Source organism: Magnolia sinica, chromosome 8, assembly GCF_029962835.1.
Source record: "Magnolia sinica isolate HGM2019 chromosome 8, MsV1, whole genome shotgun sequence".
Lineage (NCBI taxonomy): Eukaryota > Viridiplantae > Streptophyta > Magnoliopsida > Magnoliales > Magnoliaceae > Magnolia > Magnolia sinica.
The window spans coordinates 80,147,926-80,162,631 of NC_080580.1; the positions used below are offsets into that span (position 1 = coordinate 80,147,926).

General features: G+C 38.9%; 1 pseudogene; it reads right to left on the minus strand.

Annotated features, from left to right (window-relative positions):
• Positions 1 to 338: 338 nt before the first annotated feature.
• LOC131253495 (putative wall-associated receptor kinase-like 16) lies at positions 339 to 13,686 on the minus strand (annotated as a pseudogene).
• Positions 13,687 to 14,706: the final 1,020 nt, after the last annotated feature.

Below are 14,706 nucleotides of genomic sequence, written 5' to 3' on the forward strand. Positions count from 1 at the left end.
TATCCCTATTTAAATGGTTGTAAACTTATTTATTTCATCAATTAATTAATTTTCAAATTTCTTTATTTCTATTTTTTTTTATTTTCTCTCGTGGATTTGAGGTATATCGGTTAGGAGTTTAAAGAAGCTCCATGGATTCGGATTAGTTATCCTTGAGGAAGACGATGATGGACCACCTCATGATCACGGTCATCCCTGCGCAAGGAATGTTTTGGTTCAAAGGCCCCTAGGGGGGCTATGGTACTATGTTAGAGATCTTGGGACTACAATTTGAAAAACAGTACGTCATACACATTTCAATGAGAATGAGAGGAATGCATAGCAGAGACCAACAGATATATGTAGGAGATCTTAGTAGATAAACAGAAATGTATCCATATAGTTGTACATATGCTACTTGTACATGTGTATTTTATACTTGAACACACCACATTACGGTGGACATCAGTCAAGCAGCTGTATAACACTTACTCCTAGGCGAATATAGCACTTTTTTATCTCAAAGATATCTCCCTTCGCACCATAATACATTAATGTTTTACCTGAAATGTAAAGTAAAAGTCAAATACCATATTAGAAAATGGAGTCATTACTTACACCCACTTTGATGATTTGCATACACTAGTTACCCATTTTTGGAATTGAATGGGTACCGTACAAGTGGGTTGGATGATACAATGTACCAACCCTCAAAGAACCATAATATGGTAGAGCCATCTCTCCACAGAGAACACGTGGCAGGGTAATGCACCCATTAGGTCCACCAATGCATTGGCACCAAGATGGATAGCTTACATTAACAATAAAACTATGAGACGATCCTTTCCAATACATTTTCTACCATTCATCCCACTTCAGATTTGATAGCTCAAGTATTTTCTTTTTCAACACTATAATGCCCAAAGATAAGATATGAGTCATTTTTAGATAAACCATCCATAGTAGGCGGACCCGATTCACACATCAGCTTGGCACGTGCAATGTAGAGAGGTGGCTGCACCATATTCTGCTTCTTCCGTCTCCACCGTATTAACAATAGGGTACAATTTCAATTTCAAAAACAGAACATGGTTATATGATCAAATCAATAAGGATTGGTGAAGATATCAATTCCCTTCGTGCTATTCATCTTATTTACAAAAACAAAATCAGATGTTAGGGTATTACCTTCGAAACAAATAAGTGTGGCCAAATCTTTTTGGTGGAAATTGAATAGAAAAGAATCAACGCCCTGTCTCTAGTGCTGATAGGGTGTGGCCATCAACACTATATTCAGTTGTTACATTGCCAGAGTAGCTCTGCGAAGGTCCAGCTTCACCTAGCAAGTTCTTAGTCTCTTCATGGTTTTTTGGCTCCCAAGGATGTTCATGAAACCTTCTTAGGCCCTCCAACTCCACCCCCACTTCCTTCATTGTAGGCCGTTCTTCTCCTTTAAGTTTCAAGCATCTCTTAGCAAGCTGAGCAACTGCAATGAGTTGTTCTTCTTCCCCTTCGTCTCGAACTCGTTCCTCTAAAATTTCAAAGAGCCGATTCTCTTTCATCGATGAGAGGAAGTAGTTGGAAAGGCTTTTATTATCTTGGGACCTAGTGGAAGAAATGGGCCCCTCGCCGGTCAAGAGTTCCACTAGAACTACGCCAAAGCTATAAACATCACTCTTTCCTGTTAATTGGCCTGTTTGATGGTACTCTGGGTCTAGATATCCCCATGTCCCCATCACCAATGTCGTTACCCGAGTGTGATCTAATGGAACCAATCTTGAAGCTCCAAAATCAGACACTTTCGCCGTGAAATTATTTTCCAAAAGTATGTTAGCAGACTTGACATCTCTATGAAAAATGGGAGTGGAAGCTGCAGAGTGTAAATAGTAAAGTGCCCCTGCCGTTTCTGCAGCAATCCTTAGACGGTTTTCCAAGGAAATTGATGATGCATAGCCCTCACCATGGTTATGCCGGAAGAGGGTTCCGTTGGAAATAAATTCGTAAACCAGGATGGGAACTTCAGCTTCTAAACAGCAACCCAAGAGCTTCACAATGTTCCTATGGATGATCTGAGATAAGACGTGGACTTCATTTATAAATTGCTCGATCTGGGTCTCATCGACTATTTTTGACTTTTTAACGGCGACGATTCTGTTGTCTGGTAAGATTCCTTTGTAAACAGTACCATAACCTCCCTCACCAACAATTTGGCTCTTGTCATAATTATTGGTTGCCTTTCTCAACTCTTCTGTTGTGAAGATTTTGCATGGCTCGGCAGATGATTGACGAGAAGAGATCTTTTCTTTTAATAGGAAACCTCCGTTTTGTTTAAAGAATTTTTCTTTGAGTTTGATGAGTCTTCTTTTCCTCCATGCCCAATACAAAGAAATACTACTGATGAGTAGAAATAAGAGACTTAAGCCAATACCTGCATGGATCCTCAAAGATAAGTGAACTATACTTTCATAATATGGCTCCATGATGACAACTATACATCATGCCTGTTCTAATTAGAAAATGATCTTTTCAGACCACAATATATATATATATATATATATATATATATATATATATATATATATATATATATATATATATATATATAGATAGTTTGAGAACATGTCTGATGCATACGTCTCACTTGTGTGAGACTGTTATTACCATCCCATTTCAACTTCCTCAATTTGCAAGAAAATAATCTTTGTATGGATCTAAATGTTGAAACTCACTATTTTAACCTTGATTTATGTGATTTTGAGGATTTTCTGTTTGAGGCTTTAATTCAATCTATATGACTGCTCGAATAGTTGATCTGGTAATTTTTTATCTTAGAAAGGAGGATTTGGACATGAAATAGGAAAAGTGCCCCATTTTTTGAAAAGACAAATAAGTCACAAAGGGCCCACTTAATTAGTCCATATTGCCAAAACTTTGAGTCAACAATGATAGAGGACGATCATCCTCATGAATCAGATAGGAATGACCAAAATAAGGCAAAATATAAAGGAATTATGACCGTACTAGCATTGAGGTATGCTAAAAATCTCTAAAAGGATAGAAAGTTTCAAATATTCCGATGGTAGTCATCTGACAAGTTTTTGAGGAAAAAAAAGGACTAAATTGCCCTTGTCCTTAGAACTTGGTCTGTACGGAGCTTTTTTTCTTCTTTTTTTTCAGTTTTTGTTAGGTTTTTCTTCATTTTCAAAAATATTTTTCAACCCACCACCACTCCTTTCAACTACGTTTTTCGGCGTACGTTCACCATGCACCATCAACTTCTCCAGCATATGGGCAAGTCATTAATAGTGGAAGACATTTTAAATGAATTCTTTATTTATTTTTTTAGAATAGCATTTTATTACCGATGGAAGCCACTTTTGGTTATAGATAGAGAGGGATGGTTATAGTTGTCATGTGGAAGATAATGAATGAGATCAAAATTAAGATTTTGTATTGCATTACCTTGGAAGACAACGAATATATATCATTTTATAAGGGGTGAAGGTTGTGTGTTAAGGGTTTGGGTCGTGGTTCTCATGTGTTAAGGATTAAGGTTATCATGTTTTAAGGTTCTGAGTCGTGGTTGTTATGTTTTAAAGGTCGAGGTTGTCATGTGTTAAGGGTTTGGGTCGTGGTTATAATGTGGTAATGAGCAAGTTCGCCATGTTATAAGGCTTGATGCCGTATAGGATATGATAGGCAAGGCTGCTTTGGTGCTACAGTCCTGCTCGAATAGCATAGGTTGTATACAGTTTCTTTTTGCAATATATATAGCAGGTGGGTCCTAACATCTGCGCCGCACCATTTTTGGAGAAAAAAAAAGTTTGAGGTCATGGTTGTAAAGGGTCGAAGTTGTCATATTACAAGGGTTAAAGTCATGGTTGTAACGTGGTAAGAGTCGATGTTGTAATGTAGTGAGAGTCGAGGTTATCATGTGAAAAGTAGATATTCTTATGTGCTAAGGATCGAGGTTGTCATCTTATAAGGGTCGAGGGTCGTGGTTGTAATGTGGTAAGGGTAATGGTCGAGGTCATGGTTGCAATGTGTTAATGGTCGAGGTTGTGGTTGCAACGATCATCAAGGGCCAGGTGTCTCTGGACAAGGTAGGATTAGGCTACCTTCGTGAGGTTTAATCCCCTCCCATTGTTTTTGCTTTCTTTTCGTAGTCATACATGATAGGTAGGTCAACCTTTTTTGTCGGTGGCCCAACTCGAATTAATATTAGAGTTGTACAGCCTAGTGCTACCTCTCTTATGAAATAAAAAAGGTTTTTTTTTTATTTTTTATTTATTTTATTTTATTATTTTTAAGAGAGGTTGTCATGTTATAAGGATCAGGGTCAGGGTTGTAACGCAGTAAGGGTCGAGGTTGTAATGTGGTGAGGGTTGAGGTTATCATGTGAAAGGTAGATATTCTTATGTGTTAAGGGTCGAGGTTGTCATGTTATAAGGGTCCGCGTCGGGGTTGTAACATGGTAACGGCCATAGTTATAACATGGTAAGTCTCGTGGTTGTAACGTGATAAGGGTTGAGGTTGTGATGTGTTAAGGGTTGTGTGTCTTGTTGTGGGTTATGTATCGAATCCACTCTGTCCATTGGATTTATAATTTAATTTAATGTCATGTGCCAAAAAAATGAGTTACATCAAAAAATTCTATGGTCCTCAAAAACTTTTCAATGGTAGGTTTTCGATCTCACTGTTTTTAATGGTGTGGTTGACATGAGCCTTTGATATCCCTCATTTATGGGCTCAAGTCCTAAAATAATCTTTCAAAATGGATGGACGAAGTGGATAAAATATATACATCACAATGGACCTCACGAAACCATCTATCTCTAGATAGGTCCATTTACCCAATTTACGTGTGATTTTGAGAGAAAAGCTTTTTAGAGGCAGATTCTACTACTGTAAAATATGTTGGGCCCACCATGATATTTGTAGGAAATCCACTCCATCCATTCATTTTGGAAGATCATGCTATGACATGAGACAAAAAATTGGACATATTTGAAACTCAGGTGGACCACACGACTGGAAAAGTGGAAAGGAATTGCTTACCATTCAAAGTTTTCTAGGCTTCCGTGTAATGTTTATATGCAATCCAAACTGTTCATAAAGTGGCCCAAATGCTCATAATCCTTACCATGGGGATGGACTGAAAGAATAAAAATATTAGCTGATCCAAAGCTTCTGTAGCCCCATGAATGTTTCAACCATGGGAATATGATCTCTATTGTTTTTGGTTATCTGGCTCACTTGAGATTTGGATTTTCTTCATTTTTTCAGCTCATGTCATAAAATGATTTGAAAAAACATGTGAACGATTTGGATTTCTCACAAACACCATAATGGGACTCACAATGTTTACCCCATCTAAACTCTCCCACCACATGTAGGCTAAACATAAAAGGCAACTATAGGTACTTTCGTCCCAACCTTTTTAAAAAAAAAAAAGGCGTCGGGTGATTAGGCAGGACATTTGTTTAATCCTTCAAATATTTGGGGCATTTGAGTATACCACAGTGCTTTTTTGGTCAAAATCCAAAATATAAATAAGACAAAAAATAAAATAAAATAAAAATCAACAAAAGTCTAAAAAAATGAAGAAAAATTAAAATTTCTCACTTTCTAAGCAGGTGAGTAGTAAGGCTATGTATGTTTCTACCAAACCTAGATTAAATAAAAGTAAATTTCTAATATCTATGAGTATAAGTAAATAAAAATTTTCACACATTCAATAATTAACAGAGGGCACACATAAGATAAAATGCTAAAGATCTTCCATTCTAGAAAATTTTCATCACACGTCAATCCACAAAAGGCTTATCAAATGCTAATGTTTTAGATGAACGGAATTGAGCCATATGTACCATGACTATTGCCCTTTTTTCTACATGAAATGCTATTCATTGCAATTGTAAAAGTCAAGAGAATAAGTTTATTCTACGAGGGTTGCATATGAGGAACATAGTGGTGTGTAAATGTCAACTAATATTGTTGATGTCTTAAATTTATAAACAATAGGGTCTGTGCATGCCATCGAAGTTCCATCGAGCAGGTGGTCAACACCATTGAAGTCTGATTTTAAAAATTAAGAAAATTCATATTTTGGTGCTAGAACGTTTTGGTGTTTCTACTTGATGTCATCAAAGGTGTTTGATGCCATCCACATATCGTTGATGCCATCGAAGTTCCATTGAATGAGCATGCAAAATTACGTAAGTGTGGGATTGGTTTCATATTCCGATTGTGACATTATATATGTGATATTGTCTATATTGGGTGTAGTCAGGATTTGAGAGTAGTATAAGAGTTTTATGACTTTCTGATGCATTCCTAAGGGTTTCAAGCGCATATATAGGGCTTGTGAAGTGGATTCGAGGCTTGTTCAAATTAGTAATGCTCTATCTCTTGTAATTTCTACTTTCATATTGTATAATCAGGTGGTCCACCCTCTAGCATGGTGAGATCCTTCATATCATGCCACTTGTTCACTGTTAGGTTGAGTCCAATGTTCTCGTGAAAAAATAGATCACTATAGCTGATTATGAATACTATTATCATTTTGAAAATATATGAGTGATGCTAAAAAGATAAAGTCAAACCTAATAGAGTATTTCCCATATAACATCTGCCTTTAAAAGTTACTTTTCAAAAAATGCCAGCTTTCAAAATATTAAAGTAAACTACTTATGTTTTATATCATTAGACATCTTATCGTTCCATTTGGATTATATTGGGTTCGTAAAAGTATTAATAGAAAGGTAAAACTGCCCTCCATTTTAGGAGAGGGCCTGCCGCATCCAGGGGTCCAAAGTTAAGTAGGGGCCACTATGGTGTTTGTAAGAAATCCACCCGTCCATACATTTTGCGATATCATTTTAGGGTATGACCCAAAAAATGACGTAGATCCAGAGCTCAAGTCGGCCACATGCCCAAAAAAAAGAAAAAAAGTGGAGATTGAACACCTATTGTTGAAACATTCCTAGGTCTACAATCTTTATATCAGGTTAATATTAATATTTTTGTTTCATTCAAGAAAGGAAACAACTTTGTGAATAGTTAAGCCATTTTATAAAAGGCCTAGGTTGTATATAAATATCACGTTGAGGTCTAAAAAAGTTTGAAGGGTAAGCCAACCCTTTCCATTGTTTCCAATCTTGCGTCCCACCTGAGTTAAGGATCTACTTAACTTCTGGTACCACGTATTAAGAGAGTTGTCAAGAAAGATAGACGGGTGTTTTGTATTAGATGGACGCGGATTTACTGCGAAAGCCTTTCGCAGGAAGATCCTGCACTGTGAACCCAGGTGGGGCCCACTGTCATATTTGTGAGAAATATTATCCGTTCATCTGTTTTTTGAGTTCATTTTATTATACGAGGTCAAAAATGAACCATATCCAATGCTCAAGTGAGCTGAAAACGTGATAATTGAACGTCCACAGTTGAAATATTCATGGGGCTAAAAAAAGTTTTGAATCGTGCTATTATTTGTGTTTTCGGTTCATCCCAGTATAAATGACGTTAGTAACAGTATGAATGGCATGTAAACATCACTGTCCAACATGGGAGGTTTCAACGGTAGAAATTTCCCTACCTATCTTTTCCTTTATTACAGCCCACCTGAGTCATTGTATCCTGCTCAATTTTATTTTCATGTCCTAAAATGATCTCACAAAACGGATGGACAATGTAAATTTCTGAAAAACATCACGGTGGACACCACCTAAGTTTCAAGCGCAGGAAATCCGCGTCCATTGGAGCCATTGATGAGAACGACAAGAAGCCAATCACCACATCCCGCTATAAGAACCTAACAAACCCCCTCCTTCCATATCATTTTAGAGTTTTAAATTAAAAATGGGAAATAGGAAAGGCTTAAATGGACCACGAGGTGGGGATTATATTCCTATCGTTGAAAAATTCTCGAGGACCACAGAAGTTTTGGATCGAGATGATATTTGTTTTTTCAATTCACCCAGTTGTATATGATTGTATAAACAAGTTGGATGGAAAATAAAAAAATACGGTGGACCCTAAGAAGGTTTCAACGGTGGGCATCCTTAGCACCGCTACTTCCTGTGGTGTGGTCCAATTGAACTTTGGATCTGTCTTATTTTTTATTTGATACTTTAAAATGATATGGAAAAATGGATGGACGGTTTGGATAAAATGAAAACATCACAGTGGACTCTCAGTAGCCCTCTGAGCGAGGGAAGTAACTAATCCGCGCCCGTTTTACAAATATCACAATGGCCCCACCTGCGTTTCGGCATGGTCAGGTTACTCGAACGGCATGCAAACCTGAAATTTGCGGCATGAGAATGGAGGGGATAAGGTGGGAAGCAGATTGCGTAGTGAGCAACTCACTACGCTTCGGGTTGGGACGAGCCATTTTTCCGGCGAGTTCGGGCCGAGTTCGAATGGCCCAACCCGGCCCGACTCGACCTATATATATATATATATATATATATATATATAAATATATATATATATATATTTTTATTTTTTCTAAATTCTTACCTAGTTACCCTAACCATTTACAACAATCCAGGCCATCCAAATCGTAGGTCCCTTTGTAGATGGAGCAAAGTCCTAAAAATCTATGACAAAAACTCTTCCCAAAAATCAAGGCCATTCAAGTTATCTGCCTAAGCTCTTCCCATGGAGTAGATGGAGCAGAGTCAAAAAATCAAGGCCGTCCAAATCGTGGGTTCGAACTTGGCCCGAACTCGCCCAATTGCTGACCGGGCTGGGTTCGGGCCGGACATGTTGGCCCGGTGACCGGGCCGGGCCGAGTTTGGGCTGCTTTGGCTAGTGAGCGAGCAGGGCCGGGTTGAGCCCAGTTCGACTCGGTTCGGCCCGATGTACACCCCTAGATATTAGTAGTGGGTGGTGATGGTGGCTTAGGAAACAGTCAAATTAAATGTGTACCATTGAGAAATTCTTGGGAGTTGTAGAAGTTTCGGATCAATATTATATTTGTATTTTCACTTCATCGTTGTCTTTATGATCTTATGAATAGATTGGATGACAAATAAACATCATTGTAGGGCATAGAAAGGTTTCAACAGTGGAAATCATTATCTCTTCTTGTGGTATGATCCACTTGATATTTAGATATGCTTCGATGTTGGGCTCAACCCCTTAAATTATATGGAAAAGCGAATGGACGGCATAGATAGACTACGTACATTTAAGGTGAGCCCAACTGAGTTTACTCAGTACAGTAAGAGCGTACTGAGTAACGGCATAGATAGACTACGTACATTCAAGGTGAGCCCAACTGCGTTTACTCAGTACAGTAAGAGCGTCCTGAGTTACTCAGTACGCAATACGATTTTGATAAGGTGCGGCCTCGGCCAAACCAAACAGGAAGCAGCCCTGACATGGGGCCGACCTTGATATAAGTATTGTATATCCATGCCGTCTATCCATTTAGGACATGGTACCAGAAACGAAGCAATTCCTAATCTTGTGGGCCATTAAAAGTACAAGAAACAGTATTGACTGAACATTAAAAACTTCTTGTGGGCCCAAGAATTTTTGATCAAACTGATATTTAGCTTTTCCTTTCATTTAGGTCCGTGTGAACTGATCAATAGGTTAGATTGTAGATAAACATTACAATGAAAGTTTTTTTTTTAATGGTTGGTGTTTAAACACCACTATTTCCCAGGTGCAGTCCTCCTGTGATATGGATCTGCTTAGCTTTTGAGCTCATGCTCTAAAATGGCCTGTAAAAACCAATGAGCGGCGTGAACATACAATACATACATCAAGGCACTGCAAGGGTTGCACCGTGTTGTGTGAGGCTGGGTCGCACCTAATTGGCTTTCCAATCGTAGATGGGATGCGTGAAGCTAGGTGGGCCACCATGGTGTCTATGAAAATTCCACGTGGTACATACATTTTGAGAGATTATTTTAAGGCTCGACCATCAAAATGAGGTAGATCTAAAGTTCAAGTGGGCAGGCCAAATGATAGAAAACAGTGTAGATTGCACACTCAACATCAAAACATTTATGAATCCACATAAGCTATGGATCTGACTAATATTTTTTCGTGCTCGGTTCATTTCAGTGGAAATGACCTTGTGATTGGTTAGGCTACTTTATAAACGATTTGGATTGTATATAAGCACGATGGTGTAGAGCAGAAAGATATGAGCTATAAGCAGTCCTATTTTACTGTTTCCAGTTGTGTGGCCCAGTTGGGTGTCAGATCTAAACTGAATTTTGGTGTTATGTCTTAGCATGAGCGCTAACAAATCGGATGGACTGGCTCACAAACATTATTTTTGGGGATGGGGTCAACCGGACGCGGATTGCGTCCTACCCCAGCCCGGATCGTAATCCTTCCGGGCAGGTCTATGTGGGGCCTACCGTGATGTGAGTGTTTAATTCATGCCGTTTATCGCTTTTCTTATATCATTTTAAGGTAAGATCCCAAAAATGAAGCAGATCCTAATCTCTAGTGAACCACACTACAAGGAAGCTGCAGTAATAATGACACCCACGGTTGAAACCTTTCTAAGGGCCACCGTGATGTTTTTTAACCATCCAACCTATTCATAAGGTCATTTAGATCGTGGATGAAGTGAAAAAACAAATATAAGCTTGATCGGAAACTTCTCCAGCTCCCAATAAAATTTTAAAGGTGGACGTTTAATCCCCACTTTGTGGTCCACTAGAGCTGTGGACCTGCTTAAGTTTAATATTATTCCTTAAAGTGATGAGAGAAAATCTATAAACCGCGTTATAAAATACTTACATCACGGTGGGCCCTGCCCGGACAGATTACCGTCCGGGTGGGGGTAGGACGCAATCCGCGTCCGTGTAGGTACGTGTCGTGCGAAGACGAGCGCTGACGCTCCTCGAGCTCCTCGTTGTAGGAACGGTTCAAAGGAGATCAAAGTTACATGGCACCACAAGCATGTATTTATTATATCCAAACCGTTCATTCATTTTTCGAGATTATTTTAGAGTATTATGCAAACAATAAATCATATCCAAAGATCAACTGGACCACACCACAAATAACAGTGGAGATAATGATTTTCACTGTTAAAATTTTATTAGGGCCCACCATCACGTTTATTTTCCATCAAATCTGTTCATAAGGTCACAAATTTCAAATTGATCCAAAACTTTTGTGAACCCCAAAATAGCTTCAATGGCAAACGTTCAATCCACCACTGCCTCTTGCAGTGTGGTCCATTTGATAGTTAGATCTGTCTTATTTTTCGTCTCAAGCCTTATGAAGAGCTCACAAAATGGATGGACGGTTTGGATATAACACATACCTCATTATGCGACCCACATAACTTGCTAACGGCAATGCAGCAGCTATATAGCTGTTGTGCGGTACACCAGCTAATCCGCTTCCCGCGCTCCCACCCCTTTTAGCAGGTATATCAAAAAAATCATTAGAATGTACGGACAAATGTGGCATTTATGCACCTTTGCCGCGCATTTTCTTATTTTTGACTGCTAGTCAAGGTAAAAGAGACGATTTCTCTCTATAATTGCAAACGTGATTCTTTTTCTTTAAATATCACGAAAGCATGCACTTTTCAAAAAATTGCCTAAAAGAAAGATGCAATATGTAAAAAACACCCAGCCCAAAATATGAGTGCTAAATTTCTTTCCTTCCCTTTCCCTTTTTTCTTTCTTGGGTGATTGTATCTAATTTCGCCAAAATATAAAAAAAAATTTGATATTTAATTTTTTTTTTTTTTAAAAAAACCATTAAAATGACGCTTGAAAATTCATGAAATACCACGGTGACTCTTTTTTTTCGTTATCTTTCTCCTATTTCAAGCGAGTTGACTAGGCCAAGAAGTTCTTGAACTACTAGTGTAATTGGAATCGAAGAATTACCTAGAACAACTGAGACTACCGGAAATTCATGTGTGTCTTTAATGCAGTCTTCGTTATCATTGCGGAGTCCATGGTAGCCTTTTCTACAAGAACAATAATAACTTCCTGGCAGATTTTTGCAATCATGTTGACAACGTTTCTTCACCTCATCCTTCTCACGTTCGTTGATATCTATAAACCAGCCATCACAACCAACAACAACAAGTCAGTAATTTACAGCCCACTGTTTTTAGTCCATTTTACATCTAAAACATAAGCTTTTAAAGCTGTTGATCAAATGGTTAGAATTACTGGATCCATGTGATTTTTTCTGGGTGTTACTCAAAGAGCGGATTGGACTGAATTTACGGTCCAGATCAATGGTTGGGTTGTTCACTTGTCCAAACCACTTCATATTCACAGTCAGAGACTGTTGCCCTACAAAAAAAAAAAAACACCATAACTTGACACCCTTTAGTGAGATAAGGATTTCCCCCCTTAAACGTGAATTATCGTAATCACTATTTTTAATGAGGTCGATTTGAGCTATCTGGTACATCTTATCTCCTAAGTCCTAGTAGAGCCCCATTGAAATGCCTTCGGTCTATTTAAAAATGAGTCCGGATCCTCTGCTGTTGCTGGAAAACAGGGATTTCCCATCTCTTGCATTTTTATCAGGCCATGTCATCACTGATGAATAGAAATTCAATGCATTTTCATCCACAAGATGGGCCATCAGTGATGGGCAGCACATGATGGACGATCCTCAGCTTGCAAGATTGGATTGGACCCAAGTTACAGTACTTAAGATGGATGATGGGATTTTGAACTTTGTCCGATCCACATCATTTTTCACAACCACGAGCTGCCTATTTGCATGAGATAATAAATAGAAATAGAAATTAAGGATAATCATACCTTGGCACCCTCCACGGATATAAGGATTCCCTTCGTAACCTTTAGAGCAACTGCACAGGTAACCCAGACCATTAGTCGAGTTGTGGCAGTAGCTATGGTCACTCACACAAGCGAAGGTGGCCGAGTCCTTCCGGGCAATCTCGCATGATTTATTTCCGATGGCCCAGTCAAGAACCACCGGAATGGTTTTGCTTCTTTTCCAAAAGTTGACACCGTTTACATCCCAAGGTTTGAAGCTGAACGTTTTTTGATCACCTAGAAAGGCGAAGCTGCAGGGATTGAAACTTGAAACATTTCGATGCCTTTCAAAGCTAGTAAAAGCCATCTTGAATGTCTACAAACCCTTTGGGATATCGGTTTGGCAACATCCTGCACCAGAGCAAGAGTCGTCGATCACGTCCTCAGCACGGCTACAAACTGATACACAACCTTTCGTGAAGTTGCGGCCTGATATGCCTCTGATCACGGCAACTGTGTCGCAACCGATGGCGGTGAATCTGTTATGGGTTTCAGATAATGTGAACGAGTTAGTTTTAAACAACCCGATCCCATTGGAGGAGTAGTTGACCAATCTTCCCATCTTGTCGTAGCACACGTAGCTTATATTGTTTGAAATTGTCATTAGGCCAGTCCCTATGGATATTTCGAGAACCTCGAACACACCCCAAAACGGTTTCGGTGGGTGATGAGTGTTGTCGCAGGAGATATTGAAGCTTCCTACGCCAATGTCGCAGCCATGGCGAATGCCAGACGGGTAGGGAATGTGAACGTTACCGCATTTGTCAGGGCAGTGCCGCCTCGTTGTTGCTAGAGGTTGTGATGCTATTGCATCTAATGTTGTTGCTTGACAGAAGAGCTGAAGCAACAGATACAAACCCATCTCTCTCTCTCTCTCTCTCTCTCTCTCTCTCTCTCAAAATGTAAATGTAGAGAGTAGGTGGGAGATGGTCCCTATAAATATGCCATACATTACTCAATCTCGGGCCAGTTGAAATGAACAGAGGTCAAAAAAAAAAAAAAAAAAAATTAGCTAGTTACGCTGCCACCAGCCAGGTGGCTAGTGGTCGGTGCTATGTGGACCCCACCATGATGTATGTATTTTATCCACGCTGTCCATCCATTTTGAAAGATAATTTTAGGACTTGATCCCAAAAATGAGGTAGATCTAAATCTCAGTTGGATCACACCATGGGAAAAAAGTAGTAATTGAATGTCCACATTTAAAAATATCCCAGGCCCACTGTAATGGTTATTTGACATCTAACCTGTTGATGAGGTCATAAAGACTTGGATGAAGGGAATATATATATATATATATATATCAGCTTGATCCAAAACTTGTGGCACTTATAGCCATCTGATCAATTACAAGTAAATGTACGGTCCACATTGATTATATTGGAAAAGGTTTGATCATCATTTCCATCTTATGAGCAACCTTTGATTGCCCATGCCTCTTAAGAATCAATTCGATCGAATGACCTTGGCGATTGAATCAATGGCTAGGAAAACGATTGATAAATATTGATCAAATGGGCCCCATTTTGAACTAGGGCTGAAAGTCGGTTGGGTTGGGTTGGGTTGGGTTGGGTCGGGTCGGGTCGGGTCGGTGCTCAACCCTAGCCCAACCCAAGGTTCCTATACCTCAACCCTAACACAACCCAACCCAACCCAGCCTCGGGTTGGGAATTCTTAACCCAAGACCAACTGAAGCGGGCTTGGTCGGGTTGTCCGGGTTGGTCGGGCAAATACATGCTAATATTTTCATTACTACATTAATCTATTATATTTTCAATACATGTCTTATTTTTTGTACCTGTAATTTTATTAATTATATATGTTGTTATTTATCGTAAAGAAATTCATTTTTTCTAAACAAACAAGCTAAAATATATGATAAATACTCCTTTAAAAGTCGTATTATGTATCAAGCAAAATATTTGGGAGA